Here is a 16,012-nt window from a genome sequence, read left to right as displayed (position 1 = left end):
CCCTTTAAATTTCCTGCTGAGTAAGAAAGTGTGCAGGAGACAGTTGCAGCAAGATACTGTATCTGACCCATATTGGCCATGCTCAAAGAAAAGACATCACTGGACCAGCTGTATGTCTTCTCAGCCTACATTGAAGACATAAGCAAATCAAGAGTGTTTGAGTAGATTTGGATTTTTTAATACACTTTTTATTTTAGAAAAGCTTCAATTTACAAAATTGCAAAGATAGTCCAGAGAGGTCCCATGCATCTCACAGCAAATTTTCCCTATTATTAACATCTTACATTAGTGTGGTGTATTTGTGATGATTAATAATCCAATATTGATACATTACTATTAACCAAGTCTATACGTTATTTAGCTTTCCTTAGTTACTAATGCCTTTTTTTCTGTCCCAGGATCCCATCCAGGATAGCACATTATATCATGTCCACTCCAGTTCCTCTTGGCTTCTGATAGTTCTTGTCTTTCTCTATTTTTGAAGGCTCTGACATTTGAGGAGTAGTGGTTAGCGTTTTGTAGAACATCTGTCAGGTGGAGCTTGTCTAAAGTGCTGCTACTGGTTGAGGTGCGGTTATGAGTTTTTGAGAAGAAGACCGCAGAGGCAAGGTGCCATTCTCATCACATCAGATCAAGGGTGCACATCTCAACATGACTCACCACTGTTGTTGGCCTTGACCACCTGGATGAGGTAGTGTTGTTCAGGTTTCTCCACTGTAAAGTTACTCTCCTTCCCCTTTATCCACTGTACTCTTTAGAAGGAAATCACTTTGTGCAGCCCACAGTTAGAGTGGGGAGTTATATTCTACCTCTTTGACAGCAGAAAATCTACATAAATTTATTTGGAATTTTGCTGCACAGGAGAGTTGTCTCTTCTCCCCATTCTTCATTCATGCATTATTTATTTATTTATCCAGTATTATTTTATTTATTTGTTGCTCAAATTGTCTCACCCTTGTTTTGTTCCATTGACACCTGTGTCCCATCATTATGGGTGATTTTTGTGGATTTTTTTTGGGGGGGAACTTCCTAACTTTCTGAAATTTAGATTTTGTCAAGAGTAGGTTTGCCTAGGACGATTTGATTCTATGCCTTATGTTTTGCATCATGGCTTTTTTTTCAGGTTAACTTTGAAATTATCTAGATAATCTTTACAGTTAGAATTATAAATTTTTCTTAGATATCAGAGAGCAAAATATGAGATTGCTTTGGACTTGACTGAGTCCCAGAGCTGTGTTCCGCCTACCCATCAAGTGGCCCTCTGGTGTTAAAGATATCTCTTTCAGCTCTGGGGAAGTATTTTCTTTAATTTACTTGGTAAATATTGTTCCTTCATGGTCTTTTTTTCTCTTTATGAAATTATTAGTTTGATAGCCACCTTGATTAATCCTCTTGAGTTTTAAAATATTTTCTTTTATCTTTTTTATTTCCTTGTCTTTTTATTCTACAGTTAAGGAGATTTCCTTATCTTTAGCTTCCCACCATTCATAGATAGACAGATGACAGATAGATAGATAGATAGATAGATAGATAGATAGATAGATAGATTGTTAGATAGATAGACAGACACATACATACATATATGCATGCATACATACATGCATACATACACACATAGATACATAGATAAATAAGCTGTTCTTCTTTCATGGGATCCAGTTCTTGTTTCTTTCCTTATGAATTCAATCTCCTTAAACCTTTCTAGGGATACTAATTAGAGCTTTAAAATTTATCTTTATTATTTGATTTAGTTCTGTTTGTACAAGTTCTTTTTAATCTGTTTTTTGAGTGTGTGTGTGTGTTTTACATTACTTACTCCTTCAAATATCTGGTGATCCTCAAGTTCCCACTCATATTTTGAAGTATAGCAATAGAAAGACATCTGAAAGCTCTGTGTAAATGGACGTTTGACATTCAGGCTTAATTTTATACTTTACAAATGGCTTTTATGAGGCAGAACCTCTAGATATGAGTGCTAACACTCCTACTAGCTATCTAATTTTTTCCAGAAAGTCAACCCAATTCATTTAGAAATAATCATCTAATTTATTTCACTGGGGTAAATTCTTGAATTCAGGTAGAGAAGGGTATAAACTAGTAAAGAGCACATACTTTGCATCTTTTCAGCCTCTATTCTCTGTTCAATCAATGTTATCTGCATCTCTGACAATGCTTATCATCTCTGACAGGGAGGGCAGGTCAGTGTCTCCAGCAGATATCTTTCTATTTGATCTACCACACAGCTTCATTTCACAAGAATTTGAATTCATCAACAGAATAAAGTCCTAGAAATTGAATTGTTAGGTCAAACTGTATATGAGTTTGTAATGTTAATAGGTAGTGACAAATTCTGCCTCCACAAGGGTATATATTTCCAGACTTCACTCCCACTGGCAAAAGATGAACCTCTCCAAGACATTGTGTCATAAAAATTTTGTAATTGTGCCAGTTTGATCAATGAAAATGGCATCTCAGTGTAGTCTAATTTGCATTTCTTATTATAAATGAGGCTAAACATCCTTTTATGTATTTAAGAGCTACTTATATGTCCTTTCTGTTAACAAAATAAGTCTTTGCCGGGTTTTATTGCTTTTTTGATCCTTTTCTTTATTGAATTATAGGAACTGTTTATATATATGATTTTGACAATGCTATAAAACTGCATTTTTTCTTTTTTTAGTTTTATTTTGTCCCAACTGCACATTTTTAATGATTTGTTTTTTGACAAGGTTTATGATATTTTTTCATGAAGTTTTAAAAAAAAATTTTACATGGCTCCTTACCATGTAAAAAAAACTTACCATGGTTCCTTACTGTCTGGTTCCTTATTGGCTTCTGGAATATGTTTTATAGTTAAAAGAAACTTCTCTTCCCCAAAGCTATAAAAGGATTATCTATGTATCTTACAGATCATTTTATGGTTTCATATTTTTATATTTAAGTCTTTTGTCCATTTAGAATGCATCTTAGAACTAAGTGCTAATTATGAATCCACTATAGACTATATGGTCATTTTGCAATATTTAGTGTCTTTCCTTAGTGTCAGGTTTGACAGTGTGACCTGGAATGGTGTATGCAGAAGTTTAAATGATGCTACATATTTTGTTTTCTCCTTTCACTCCAGCAAAGCAACTGACAATGTGCCAGGTAGAGGCTGGATTTCCAGAGTATACGTGATGATGACTGGGGCAGAATGCAAACCTGAGCCACAGTGGATGTGTAATGTGAGTGAGAAATAAACCTTTGCTAGATTAATTAAGCCACTAAGATTTGAGTCATTTTTACTGCAGTGCAAATTTTCTTATCTGACATAGTATTTAATATTCATTTTTCCAAATGCCTGCCTAACCATTACATCACAAATTAAAGAATATTTTGTTGTTCTTCACTGATCATAAGCAAAATTTGAATGAATTAGGGCCCATTTTGGGTTTTGTTTTCTATTTTCTTTGTTTTTTGTCTAGCCATACAACAATACTATACTATTTTAACTTCTTGGACTTCTATTTTTATATCTGCTAGGACTAATTCTTGCTCCATTGCTCTTCTATTTCAGAACTTTCCTGACTATTCTTGCTTGTTATTTCTATATGCACTTTCTTAGTGTCTTACATCTATTACTTACTATGGCCATTTAAAAATCTATCCTACGTTTCCAGCTATTACAAATAAAATAGCTGTTTTTCCCATCTTCTTTCCCCTTTGCACTTTTAATTTTCTCTGTTGTCTCATTTCTACATTACTAGGTTATTTAACATCTACATTTGTGATAGATGTCTTGGCTTCACTATGAATTATCGAATCCTTTCTTCCGTCCTTTTGTTGTGGGTTCTCTCATCACTTCTTGGTTAGCTAAAGATAATCCTCTAATAACTTCCTTAAGATGAGCTTATATGAAATATTTCCTGAGTTCCGGGAAGTTCAAATTATTTGCCTATGGTCCTTTTAACTGAAGGACATTTTGACTGCATTTAAAGTCTTTATCTCATGTCTTCTTTTTTTGATATCTTTGTACATTTTGCACACACACACACAAAAATGCCGTGGACAAATCCAAAATAAGCTTGGTTTCTTTTCTAGGTCTTATTTGGCTCTGCTGCCTTAATATTTATTTCATTACCTCTGAGTTTCAATACATTTTTTTTAATGTATCAGTTTTGTTTGTGCTAAACATAACCTGGGACTCAGAACCCCTCAGCCTGGATTCACGTCTTCTATTAATTCAGGGGAAATTCTTAGTGACTAGTATATTTAAATATATTTTTCAGTTCTATTATTTTTGTTTTTCTTCTTCAGCAACTCCAGTTTTGCATGTTGGGCCTCTTTTGCTTGTCCTCTATATTTATTATTCTCTTTCTAACTCTTTTTTTTTTAAATAAAATTTCAGTCTTACAGAAAAATTCCACAAATAATAGAAAATACTCTGACTCTCCCTTTACCCAGGATCACCAACTGTTTATATTTTGAATCCGTGGGTTAATAATTTGTATTTGGTCTCTGTTTCTCTCTCCCTCTCTGTCTCTCTGCCTCTGTCTCTGTCTCTCTCTCTCTCTCATACACATGTATACACACACATACACGCACACATACATATATTTGTTTAACCAGTTTAGAGTAAGTTGCAGACATTGTGAACCTTTAAATATGTCAGTATGTTTCCTAAGAACAAGGATATTCTTTTACATAACCACAAAAAACTGTGCAAATTCAAGAAATTTAATATTAATACATTGCTACGATTTAATTCACAGTTCAAATTCAAATGTATTCAATTGACTCAATAATGTCTGTCATAACTAGTCCCCACTCCAGACCCAGTTCCAGGATTTAATATAGGTTATACATTATATCTAGCTATCATGTCTCTTTCGTCTCCATTAATCTGAAGGCATTCCTTACATTTTCTTTTCATTAATGCCCTTGACCAGTTGTTTTGGTATGCCACTCAATCTGGGTAATTTGATGTTTCTTCATGATTAGATACAAGTTCCTTATTTTTTTGTGTAAGTATCACAAAAACAATGTTGTGGTGGTGTTTGATCTCAATTTGTTCTACATTTATTTATTTATTTATTTATTTATTTATTTATTTATTTGCAATGGCAGGCACTGGGAATCGAACCCGGGTCTTCAGCATGGCAGGTGAGAATTCTACCACTGAGCCACTGTCACACTGCCCTATCCTATAGTTAATTTTTATCCCATGGCAAAGACGGTGTCTGCAAGGTTTCTCAGCTGTAAATTTACATTTTTACCCCTTTGTAATTAATGAGTATCATGTGGGAAGATAGTTTTTCAACTATATAAATATCCAAATTCTCATCAAACTTTCACACACCAAGTCTGGTCAATTATTACTATAATGGCTGCCAGATGGTGATTTCCTAATGCCATCATTCCTTCTACTTTTATTAGTTGGCCTTCCATGGTAGGGAGGAGCTTTCCCTTCTTAATTATTTACTTAATCCATAGACAGTCATAGATTCTCATTTTCTTCAATGGATAATAATCCTTTTATATTATAACTTATTGTGATGTTAAAATTGTCCCAGAATTGACCAGTGGCAATGTCTTTGTTAGCTGGTTCTTAGGCCCTTTGGGCATGTCTTCATCACTCTTTCAGTACTTTCTTACTTACCAGCACAACAAGATATTCCTCTGTATTTATTATGCGGACCCTAGAATCAGCCATATCTCCAAGGAGCTCCAGTTTCTTTAATTAAAGAACAATATTTTGAAATAGAGATCTGGGTGCTCTTTACTCCTGAGCCCTCTCAGCAGGCAGAGGTAGGAAATGGATTCAAACACACATGCATATACCAACATGTGTGTGTGTGTGCAATAATGAGTTTATAAGAGATGCTTCCAGTTTCACTCAATACCAGAGGGTTTATTTTAGTCTTCATCCTTCCGCATTTGTAAATTAGCTCTCCAACAGTGAGAAACCTAATTTCCATTCTCCTCAAAGTATTTACTTATTTGCTCACTTCTAAAATGCCCAGAAATTTCAGAATTACTAAGACACACCACTACTAAAACTAACCTAACTGGACTTCAATATATCTATACTATATTTATCTTTAGACTGAAGGCATATTTTATTGAGTAAAATACTAAAATATAGTAAAATACTTTCTTTTCTCTTATATTTTTAAATCTTTTCATTTTCTCTTGGGTTTTCTCATTTTTATTCCCATATTGCCTAATTTATTTCCTTTAATGTTTATTTGCCCTTGGGTTCCAGGAAATTTCATCCTCGTTTTGGTGATGGTTGTATTGCTTCATCTTATTTCTACCCTGAGATCTGTCAGCCTGTGTTTAATATTCTCCTGCTGTCTTACTACTTCTTTTCTGCGTTCTTGCTTTTCTGCTTCATTGTATTTCTTTTTTAATGATATTTCTTTAAAATTGATGGGATTGTTTTCCAATTTCCATCTCTCCCACTGTGGCAACAATTTTCTGGTGATTACTTTTGTTGACCAACTTTGCTATCCTTTTCTACTCTTTCTTTTGTAGCACCTTTGCATAGATTTTGTTTATAAAACATCTAGTTCTTTTTCTCTTACATTGATTGCATGACTGGAAATTTTAGAGTCAGCTATCTGCAAGAGACTACTGCAGGAGGCGTGAAGCCAAGATAAGGTTCCAGATTTGTTGATTTCCACAAAGCAAATGCTCTCTTCTCCTCAGCTCTCACATGTAACTGCTGCCTGCAAAATAGTTTTTTCTGTACAGTTCTATACATGGCCCCACTTCTTCTGCTTTTCTTTACCGTACTGGGTCACCCCATTTCATACTTTTTTTTCCCACAAAGACTATATCAATTTTACCCTCTCAGAGGGATCCACACTTTCTCAGAATTTATTTTTTGTAGACACTTTGGGAGATCTGCTGCCACTGGGTTCTATTGTTGGAATCTTTCCCCAAAAGTTATTACCTCTGTTGGTTTATTCTCACAACTATTATCTCTTCTTAAAACTCTGAGCTCTAAATTTTCGAGCCGTCTACTGCTGTGAGGTGCTAGTCGCTTTCCGAAGGAATTGCCTTCAATGGGCGTCTCTCTAAGGCAGTGTCAAGTATATTCTTTATGGATTTAAGAGTTGCAAATTTTCTCAGCCTTGGTTACTTTGAGGGCAGAGTCTGAGACATAGGCTTAATATTAGAGAATGCAATCTCAAGGTTTGGGAGGGAAAAGGAGAAGGAAGCAGAAAATGTGGAAAAGACAATATCAGGGTGTGTTACTGAGCTGGCCACCACTTCACATCCGAGACTGCCTCCTTGTTCGTTTTCCTAATACAGTCTTTTGAAAGGCCCTTTATGGGACTACTTCTTATTATAGTCTATTCAGGGAAGGAAAAAAAAATCCACTGGCTCCCATATCCTATCAATTGAAGGTTTGTTCCACAGAATGTTAATTCCGTCACTCTTCCAAATTACACATGCATAAGCACCAAGCTGAGACCACGATTCTCACACCTGAGTCAACAAAGAAGACCTGATAATGGTTGCAGGTAGGCAAGCATCAATCACTCCCAGATTGTAGCCGCAGAAAGTTTGTTGTTCAGTCTTGATTTAGTCATTGTTCTCATCAACAAGGCACAGTCTTAGTTTAGGTCGAGCATTGCAATGTAGTTATTAAAAGCATTTCTTTTCATTCTAAAATTATTTTGAATTGTGTGATAAATGATATGGTTACCTAGGAAGTATCCACATAGAGTTGATCACTGCTGTGGTAACTGGGGCAGGAAATGCTGGCCAAAGCCACTGGAGACCACAGAGTCTGAGGGGATACAGGGCAGCCTATAAGAGGCATCTGATATACAGGTCTAGAACATTTTTCTAGATAATCCCTACTGTGCTTGTTTGAAAGGATGTGTGGACCCTAGAAAAGCTGTGTTTTAATCAAAATCCCATTTCATAAAGGTAGAATAATCCCTACTCAATACTGTATGTTTGAAACTGTAATCACATCATCTCTCTGAATGATGTGATTTAGTCAAGAGTGGTTGTTAAACTGGATTAGGTGACTACATGTCTTCACCCATTTGGGTGGGTCTTGATAAATTTCTGGAGTCCTATAAAAGAGGAAACATTTTGGAGAATGGAGATTCAGAGAGAGCAGAGAATGCTGCAGCACCACAAAGCAGGGAGTCCACAAGCCAGTGACCTTTGGAGACGAAGAAGGAAAACGCCTCCCAGGGAGCTTCATGAAACCAGACTCCAGGAGAGAAAGCTACCAGATGACTCCATGTTCACCATGTGCCCTTCCAGCTGAGAAAGAAGCCCGGACTGTGTTCGCCATTTGCCTTTGCACTTGAGAGAGAAACTCTGAACTTCATGGGCCTTCTTGAACCAAGGTATCTTTCTCTGGATGCCTTTGATTGGACATTTCTATAGACTTGCTTTAATTGGGACACTGTCTCAGCCTTAGAACCATAAACTAGCAACTTATTAAATTCCCCTTTTTAAAAGCCATTCCATTTCTGGTATATTGCATTTTGGCAGCTAGCAAACTAGAACATCTACCTTCAAGGATTATAATCTAGTCAGTCACTTAATCTGAGGATGAAAATGATAGCTTTATCCTTTGATCAGAAATGTTAATTCTGGTGTTTGGGGGATCTAATTGTTTTCACCATTTACCTATAAATATCTTCAGATATTCCCATAAAGCACATGAATGTATAAATAAAATGCATGGGGAATTGCCCTTATATCACAAAATAAGGTGATGAGGTGTTTATGCAGATGAGATACCCAATGTGATCTTAGGAAAATATATGTCTATGTAAATATGATGTGTGTGTGTATGTATGAAAGAGAGAGTGGGATATGACTGCTAGTTTAACCAAAAAATGATCGATTTTCAATATCATTTTAATGCTGACATGCATTGACTGAGTTTAATTAACTCAACTATAATGAGTTATTTAAAAGAAACACGAATCCTAACTGCTTCAATAAAATACATGTATTTTGGAAATTGCTATGGAGTACTAAATTCACCCCAAAATACAGAAAACATTACCAAGCAAAATTTTTCTGCATAAATTATTTGTGAATATCTTCACATCACCTCATTGTGATTTTAACTTCATAGGTAGAAATTTAATTGGATATATTGATAACTCTAATGAAAATCCAGAAACAAAAGTAATCAATTTTAATTATGAAATGTGCAGAGCATATTGCATGAGCTGTGGTCAGCAAGCATCAGAAATGTAAATCATGGATTGTGTCAAAATGCCAATCATAAAGCAAAGGGCAATATTTTTCAAAAGATGCTCTCTCCCATATATTTGATTTTGGTATTTAAGAGCACAAAAATAAATTCCTGAAAGATGTGGTCACAACAACAGCAAGGGAAACAGTAGTTGTATCTGCCCAAAGCCTTCGTTGGATTTATTATTTGCTATAGCACAAAAGAGGGACTTGATATAGGTGGGCCTTGGAATCCCTTTAATCAACACAGATATCAGATCAAAAAGCTGTGTTATGAAATCTTTGCCTGCCACAATCGAGATGGCAGAATAAGATACTTAAGGACTCTGTCCCTCCCAAGAAGCTTTGACAACCAGCAAGAACTGGGACAAGCATTGTTCTCAAAGCTCCAGGAAATATACATCTGCAGTGACAGGGCAAGTGTCAAATCAAGACAAAGGCCACTAAAATTCTCTAGGATCACATTGCTCCCTGATTGGCCCCTCCTTCACCTTCAGCAACTTGGCATGGAGCCATCTCACCCTGCCAGTGGGGATCTCTGACCCCAGTTCTGGAGGAAGCAGAGTAACCCTCTTGCCCACATTTGTACCTGCATAAATGAGGGAATTACCAGGGCTACATGTGCATGCCCAATACAAGATGCCTACACAGAAATTACCAGGGCAGTCCTGCACTTTGGCCTCAAGCTATTTTCTAATCTCCTTGCTGTGAAGGAAAGCCCTCACACAGTAAATATTTTTTTTCTCCTTCCCTTCTTTCTCCTGCTCCTCTTTCTTTTCCCTCTGGCATTCAAGGAAAAACTCTGTCATAACACTATCTAGATACAAGCTTAAGGAACAGATGTCTCAATTCCTACAATAACATATTAAAATATCAAAATGTCCAAGTTCCAGCAAAAAATTACAAAACAAATGCATGCACACACACACACACACACACACACGGAAAAGAAGAAAATTAAAACATTGAAATCCAACATTGAGGAGGACCAGACCTGGGGCATTCCAGAAAAAGGAACTCTGCTTCAACCAAGCAGAGTTGAAGACCTGTAACAGAAATTTAAAATTTCCTCAAGGAGTTCAACAACAGTTTGGAGCTGGAAAAAGAAATAATCAGTGAACTTGAAGATAAGACTATGAAATCAACCAATATGTGGATCAGGAATAAGAAAGAATGAAGAAAAGTAAATAGAACTTGAGGAAACTATCAAGCACATCAATATATGCACTATGAGAGTCCCAGAAGGAAAAGAAAGAGAGAAGGGGACAGAGAGAATATTCAAAGAAATAACTTCTGAAAAATTCCACAATTTAATGAAAGACACAAATATAAATATCCAAGATGCTCAATGAACTCCAAACAGGATACACTTAAACGGATCCACACCATAGCATATTATAATCAAACTGTCAAATGCCAAAGACGAAGAATTCTAAAAGTAACAAATAGCAACAAGAAGTCATATGCAAGGGAGCCTCAATAAGATTAAGTTCCAATTTCTCATCAAAAGCCATGGAGTTATATTTAAAGTGCTGAAAGCTAAAAAACTGCCAGCCAGAAATTCTATATCTGGCTAAACTGTCTTTCCAAAATGATGGAGAGATTAATACATTCCCAGATAAATAGAAGCTGAGTTGTTCACCACCAGACTGGCCCTAGAAGAGATGCTAATGAAAGTTCTGCAGATTGAAAGGAAAGAACATTAGACAATAGATCAAAGCCACATGAAGCAATAAAGATCTCCAGTAGGAGTAATGACATGGGAAAATAAACGGCAGTACTTTGCATTCTTGGTTTGTAACTCCATTTACTTCCTACGAGATCTAAAAGTCAAATGCATAAAATGTAATAATGTATTAGTGGTTCTGGACTCAATGCATAAGCATGTCATTTGTGACATGACCTACATAAAGGTGAGGGGACAGATGGGTACAGGAACATAGTTTGTGTATACTACCGAAGTTAAGTTGGTATTAAAGGAAATCAGATTGCTATAGACTGAGGATGTTAAAGTAAAGTTCTATGGTAGCTACAGAGAAAATATTGGATAACATACAAGCTCATAGTTATAGAAATTAGATTAATGGTTACTAGGGGCAGGGTGGGTGAGGGGTGTAAGGGGAATAGGGACTTAATAACTAATGGGCATAGGGTTTCTGTTTGGGGAGATGGGAAAGTTTTAGTAATGGACAGACAGATAGATAGATGAATTAATAGATTGATGGAAAATGTGGCAAAATGTTAAATTAGTGGCTCTGAGTATAGGGGGTGGAGTGGTGTTGTAGTTCTCTGTATAATGTTTGTCTTATTTTTGCAACTGTCCTTTAAGTTTGAGAGTATTTCAAAATAGAAACTTTAAAATAGCGAAAAAGACATAAGGTGCTAAAATGGACTCATCCTTGTTTGCAGGAGCCGATTGTAATATATTCAGAAATTTTGCAATCTAGTTGTTTAAAACAGGCACTATTAATAATTAGATTATATAAACTTAGAATTAAGTCAATTGTATAAAAAACAACAAATTGGTATATAAGTTTAGAAGGGAATGATTATAGACAAGATATTGGAAAATAAAAGTATGAAAAAAATCTATGCATCATCATTCTAAAACTGCACTATTTCCTTGATTCTATCACAACATCAAATAAAAGCTTCATTATCAATAACAACAGGCTTTTGGAGAAAAACTATGCATATTTTTGTTTATTGTCGGTATTTATTTTAACTAACCAACAATAAAATGCATATCTTATGCTAATTCATCATTCTTTTCTTCTGTTATCACAAAACACTTCTATTTTTATATTATTTTTAGATATTAAAAATTATTCTAAAATACTTTAGGCCTTCAGTAGCCATATATAAGTTTATGGCAACACAAACTTGCATTTTTGTCTTTCAAAATCCATGCCTGTTTGTGCTCTTGATATATTTAGCAGTTTCCAGATCAACAGCTTAATTTTTAAGTATATCAGATAATTTTAGGGTTTGTGTGATTTTCCTATGATTAAATGCATACTTAATCTCACTTCAATCACATTTTACTGAAAGTTAAACAGTTCTCTTGAAAATCACACGTTTTGACAGATAGATATTCCATGCCTGAGTAACAGAACTATAAATTAATTGTACCAACCATTCCAAGCTCTCATAATTGCCATTATGAGAGATGATCAATTTCTTGTACATATGGCCAAACCCATGAGCAATAATAATCAATACTGATTAAAAATCATTTATGGAGAATTTCTATTTACAGTTTTGAAGTGTCTTGTAACAGACCGAAATTCCCACCAAAACTACCTAGAAAACTAAAAAAAAAAATTTTAATTTAAAAATCCTTTTGAATTTAAAGCCTCTAGATGGTTCTCATGCCAGATAAGCTCTGAAACCCACAGGTACCAGTCTCTCCAAAGGCATCAACCAGTTTCATCTACCTGCTCCATAATGTCGACACCCCTTTTCAGCATGAAGAAGTTAGAATGGTCATTGCCCAGATATCCTTGAAGACTGAGAGAATGATTAAATGAGAGGGAGGAGTTGTGACCGAGAAGTTAGGATTTAACAAATGATATGACTACTGATTCATTACATAGATTTTCTTTTTAGTTACTAGTATATTAGAATAAGCAGAAGGAAATACCTAAAATTGTTTAACTGTATTCCAGTAGCCTTGATCTTTGATGATGATTGTACTATATAACTTTTATCTTGTGACTGTGTGATGTAAAAACCTTGAGACTGAAACCCCCTTTATACAGTGTATAGGTAGATGAGTAATAAAATAAAGACACATGGAAAAAAATAAAAACAGGTTGAGAATTTGGAGAAAAAATACCCCCATGTAAACTATGGACAGAAGTTAATAATACTACTTTAATAATCTTTCATCAATTATAACAAATGCAACTACTGTTACAAAATAGTAGAATTACAAAAAAAAAATGTTATCATCAATTGTAACACATTTTCTACACCAATGCAAGTGTTGGTGGTGAAGTGGTGTATGGAAACCCTGTATTTTATGCATGATTGCTCTGTAAACCCACAATTTCTCTAATAAAAAGAATTTTAATTAAAGCAAAATCCATTTGAAGCATTGGAGAGTGACTGAGACAGACCTAGTTTGAGTAGGCAGATTTTGGAAAGAAGAGAAGATCATTGAGGTAATCTATTTGCAGCCTACTTTTCTCCTCAAAATATGTTTTGATTCATGGCTCACAGGAAGTGTCTGAGAAGCTTGGCAGTGGGTGACTGGTATGGAGCTAAGAAGCCACAGGACTGGAGACAAAAATGGGTTTGGATCTGCCAGGATAGCTTTGTTAGGTTTCAACAAACCAACTTTTGTTGTGTTAACTTTCATCATTTGTCTCTCTTATTTCATCGATTTCTGCTCTTATCTTCTTTCTCTTATAGAGAGTATAGACCTGAGTCTGGCTTTTGCATCCATTCAGAAAATATCTGGTTTTTAATTAGAGTATTTATATCATTTACATTTTTCAAGTGATTATCGATATATTGAAAGCAGCCATTTGTTATTTCTTTTCTCCCATCTGCTTTTCTGTTACTCTCTAGCTTTTTTCCTGCCTTCTTCTGACTCATATGCAATCAAGGAAACTATGAAATAAATAAGTGCTCAAAGGGCATTAGAACAACCTTGGAAGCTTTGAGAAATTTGCCAGGAATTTTCTTTTTCTTTTGCTGAAAAGAATAGTTAGAGAATATCATCAGGAAAGAATCCCTGATTATTTGGGGAATACCAACATGGAGCCATTCTGCCCTGTTTGTGGACCTCCACTCAGAGCCAAAGTTAAAACACCCTTGTGGTAGGCAGTAGTGTCATTCAGAAATAGTCTGGCTTTTCTTCTAAGCAGACTGTACCTACCTCTCTCTGCAATTAGGTGTGCATATGTTGCTGCCTGTGGTCATTAAATGTGAGTGGAAATGATAAGTATCACTTTAGGGAAGAAGCTTTAAGAATGAGAGTATGAAACACCACGTTCTCATCTCCTCATCTCAGCAATCAGATGTATGAGCTGTGTAAAGTTGGAGCCTGTTAATGTGAATACCTGTGTGCCTGAAAAACCTTCTACATTAGAAATGTAGTGTGATCAACAAATAAACTTTGTTGTGGTAAGCCGCTGAAATTGTGAGTTGTTTGTACTGTGGTACAACCTATTTTCTCTTGTGTGATGTATCTTCTTAAACTTTTTAGGTGACATGATATTTACAGATCTTATGGCGGTACACACCTGATTTATGGGTTTCTTCTTAGTTGAGGTTGTTTATATTTTATTAATATTCATGTTCTTATTTGTACTTCAAGCCCTGATCTTATTTAACATAAAATTTAATTTTTTTACTTCAGAAATTATCACATAATATGGTGAATCACACACTTTTGGTACTCATTAGTTGTTTTTGGAAGTTTTATTTTATAAGGATCCTTTTCATTCTCAGTATTCAATCAAAACTTTTCCATTCTTGGAAAATTTGAATTAATCTGTTAAGTGAGAATTCATGGGAAATGTTTAATGTTTGTGTTTCTTGTATATTAACACTTCCTCAAATGCAAGATACTTACTAGAAGTACATTTTGTGGATAAAAAGGGTAAATATGAGGTTTATTAAGGGATAGAATTGGAGTCTATCTTACCTAATACTTTTACTTGTGCTTTTGCAAATGATTTATCAATTACCTAGTGAAATCCCTTAGCTTGCCCTTACCACTGAGATCTGCTAAATTGATAGTGAAGCTCGAAATCTATGGAAATAACTTATAAAGAATTATAAATTTGCACGCTCTTTTCATGAATATAATTATTAAACATTGCTCTATGACAGACATTGCTTCAGGTATTGGTGATATAGTGGCAAACCAGACAGATAAGTTTGTGATTTCATCAACTTACAGGTTTATGAAGCAGATAATAAACATATTTATAAACTTTTTTATTGTATAGTATAGCATATATACAAAACAAATAAATAAAAAAGCAATAGTTTTCAAAGCACTCTTCAACAAGTAGTTATAGGACAGATACCAAAGTTTGTCATGGGCTACCATACGATCCTCTCATATTTTTCCATCTAGCTGCCCAGAATATAGGAGGCTAGAGAGCTTAAATATTTTTTATCATCACAATCGACTTTTTTCCCTTACTTTTTGTGAACAATAACATATATACAAAAAAGCTATGAATTTCAAAGCGCAGCACCACAATTACCTGTAGAACATATTCCAGACTTTGAAATAGGTTACAATTTCACAATTTTAGGTTTTTAATAGCTGCTCTAAAATATTGGAGACTAAAAGAAATATCAACTTAATGATTCAGCATTCATATTCATCCTAGCTTCTCTGTATAACTCCACCATCATCATTGATCTTTGCATTCCTCTTTTTAGGGTTGTTTAGGCTATGGCAATTCTAAGTTTTTGATATTGGAAGGCTCTGTCGCTAATATGGGGTAGGGAGATGGAATCATCTGATGTTCTGGAGAAGCTGGGCTAGGTTTCAGGACTTATCTGGATCAGGGACCCATCTGGAGGTTGTAGGTTTCTGGAAAGTTACTCTAGTGCATGGAACCCTTGTGGAATCTTATATATTGCCCTAGGTGTTCTTTAGAATTGGCTAGAATGGTCCTGGTTGGGGGTTGGCAGGTTATGATACATAGTCAGGTTCACCTGAAGCTTGCATAAGAGCAAGAGCCTCCAGAGTAGCCTTTCGACTGTATTTGAACTCTCTCTGCCACTGATACTTTATTAATTATACTTCCTTTCCCCCTTT

Source organism: Tamandua tetradactyla, chromosome 17, assembly GCF_023851605.1.
Source record: "Tamandua tetradactyla isolate mTamTet1 chromosome 17, mTamTet1.pri, whole genome shotgun sequence".
In the NCBI taxonomy this organism is placed as follows: Eukaryota; Metazoa; Chordata; class Mammalia; order Pilosa; family Myrmecophagidae; genus Tamandua; species Tamandua tetradactyla.
This window is presented reverse-complemented; position numbering follows the sequence as displayed.